This window comes from Chrysochloris asiatica, unplaced genomic scaffold (genome assembly GCF_000296735.1).
Source record: "Chrysochloris asiatica unplaced genomic scaffold, ChrAsi1.0 scaffold00089, whole genome shotgun sequence".
NCBI classification, from domain to species: Eukaryota; Metazoa; Chordata; class Mammalia; order Afrosoricida; family Chrysochloridae; genus Chrysochloris; species Chrysochloris asiatica.
The window spans coordinates 7,254,019-7,257,269 of record NW_006408607.1 but is presented as its reverse complement, the minus strand read 5'-3'; positions in this window follow the sequence as shown (position 1 = coordinate 7,257,269).

The window sequence follows — 3,251 nt, the reverse complement described above, 5'->3', positions numbered from 1 at the left end:
ACCATAGGAAGTTTGCCACTTGGAAAAAGGAAAATGTCTTGAAGATACAGCCTCTTCCCCCCAAACCAGCAACTACTCCTAAAAACCCCCAACATTTAATTTTTTAAAAAGCCCTGCATGTATAGATTGTTGTTGTTAAGTATCCTCGAGTATGTTCCAACTCATAGTGACCCTGTGTAGGGTTTCTGAGGCTTGAAATCTTTGTGGGACCAGAAAGCCTCATATGGATTACTATGCTTTCTGGAAAACTGTTATGTGCTTCTAGGTGATTCTGGGTCATTTCAATGGCTCTGTATAATAAGCAATAGACTGCTTATTATAAAAAGGTTGGTGGTTCAAGCCCACTAGCCTCTCTGTGGAAGAAAGATGAGAAAGCTTCGGAAACCCTGTACAAGGTCACTATGAATTAGAACTAACTCGATGGCACTACTTAACAATAACAATATTATACAGGACTCTTCAAAGTCCTGAACTTCACACTCTGAATCCTCACATCCTGGTCTTGGCCTCCACACTCCAACCTTGTATGGGGACAAAGCACCATGGGTTGTGGGTCCTGGTAAGGGCATTCTGGGATCAACCAATTCCTACCCACCACTCAGTACCCTTGCCACCCTCACCCACCTCATCCCCAATTAAATTCTCTTCTACTTGTCTGAGTGGTTGGAAGCATCAAGAGATGGAACTTATGGTGAAAAAAAAACAACACAAAAACTTTGAGAGTTAAAAGAGCTATGTCAGTGTAAGGGTTTAAATGGTTAACACACTTGGCTGCTCACCAACAGGTTGGAGGTCTAAGTCCACCCAGTGGGACTTTGGTATTGGACTCCTAACCACAAGCTTGGTGGCTCAAACCCACCAGCCACTCTTCGGAAACCCTCTGCAGGATCGCTATGAATTGGAACCAACTCAACAGCACTTAACAACAACAACAACACAGTATATATTATTTGCTAGAAAAGGGCATGGTGTTTGATAAAGTGAAGGGTCAGTTAAAATGAGCCAAGTCCTCTATGAGATGGATTGGCACTGTAACCACTCCAAGAGACTCAAATGCACCAGAGCTCACAAGGATGGTACAGGAGCAGAAGCTGTTTTATTCTGTTGCAATGTGCTGCCCTGAATTACAGCTGACTTGATGGTAACGAATAACACCCACAAAGGTATCATATCAGTGGCCTGACTTCCCTGTTTCCGGCCCTATAAGAGGAAATTCACTAATAAAAAGTTGGAAGGATGAGGGGGGAAGGGAGAGGAGAGAAGATGACTTCAGGGTGGATGAGGGATAAGGGTAACAATGCTGTGTTGTTACTGTTGCTGTTAGGTGCCATTGAGTTGGTTCCAACTCATAACCCCATGTAAGGTTTCTGATGATGTAAATCTTTAGTGGTGGTGTTGGTTATGTGCCATGGAGTTGGTTCCGACTAACAGGAACCCTGAGTAGGGGTTCTGAGGCTGTAAATCCTTATGGGAGCAGATCCCATGGAACCACTGGTAATTTTGAATTGCTAAACATGAGATTTGCAGCCTAGTTTGTAACCACTACACTATCTTTCTCCTGAGGAGTGATTGGTGGGTTTGAACTGCTGATCTTGTGGTTAGCAGTTCAATGCTGATGCTATAGCACCAAGAGAAACAAGGATTTTAAGTGTTGCCTGAATTCTCTTTAATTTTGTTTTGAAAAAAATTCAAATTGGTGATTACATTGAAAAAAAAAAAATGATTTGACCCCAGGACCATCAAGGGAGAAGAGCATGAGTAGAATGTGGGACCCTGTCCAGAGAAGCAGTGACACCAGAGATGGAGACAGAGCTGAGGACCTAGAGAAAATAGAGCAGCTGAGGACTCTAGACTCATGGAAAGAGAAAGGCTGTGTGCTGGCAGCCTGGAGGCAGGCTTGCAGAATGTGCCCTTTGGTTGTTGAAATGATTATATATTCTTGAGTGTTTTTGTATACATCCTTCCGAAACAAACAAGCAAAAAACCAAAATAACCCAGAGGGAATAGAAGCAAATACTGTTGAATGATGATGCACAGAGGAGATTGTAATCATTGCAATAAAATGATAAGTGTAAAACTGATGTTCTCCCATGTAAACTATCACTCAATTCACAATAAAAACTAAAAACAAATTTTGACTAATTGCAGTGTTTCTTTAGACATGGTCTTGTACCCACAGTGGAATCCTTGTGTCAAGTCAGACTGATTAAGAGCTTCTGGGAAATCAGGAGAGATAGCTTAGTAATGAAAGCCTTAATTATATATTTTCCACTGAAGGTTTTTAAGACCCAAAGCAGAGATGGCTAGGATCTTTTTGTATTAAATAAAATGAGGAGAAAAAAGAAAAAGGATGTTATATCAGAAGATTTGGTTTCAAATCCCAGTCCTGGCCTGGGCCCGTAAGAATGGCCGGCTTACGTGGTCATGCTGCAGCTGTTTTCTACACCCAAGAGTGATTTTTGAGGATTCAATGAGCTCTGGGAAATTTCTGTCTCCCAGCACTCTCCAGATTGTAGGTTTTCAATAATTATGTTTATTAATTCAGGATCACAAATTACAATTTAAATTTCAATGCTTTTCTGTTGAATTTGTCAAGGGGCCCTATATAATGCTACAGTAAAAATGCACCAATTACTTTGAACCTACTTAGAAAGCTAGTATGAAAACACACGAAGAATATTTGATCAGTCTTGAAAAATTAGGCTGACCAAATGCATTTTAATGAAATTATTCTGGGTCCCAGCAGTGCTAAACTCTACAGACTTTCCCATTACCCACAGCACAAAATGGGGCTTGAGTAATTCTCATTTCATGAAGCAATTCTTTAAGCCCATGCTCTGAGCGCAAATGGTATGGAAACTCTGGAAAATATGAATTTCAGATTATTTTATCAGTCCCCTAATATTTGCAAATGGGCATTGGTGTTACGGTGGTAGAATTCTCTCCTCCATGTGGGAGACCCAGATTTGAGTCCTGGCCAATGTGCCTCATGCACAGACCTTCACTCGTTTGCAAGTGGAAGCTTAGTGTGTTGATCTAATGGTGAACAATTTTCAGTGGAGCTTCCAGACTAAGAAGGACCAGGAAGAAAGTCATGGTGATCTTCTAAAAATCAGTCAGTGAAAACCCTATGGACCATAATGGTTTACTCTTTAACCAATTATGAGGATGGTTCAGGGCTAGGTAATAAATGTTCCATTCTGTTATGCACGGGATCTTCCTGAATGGGGGATCTGACTCACTGGAAACTA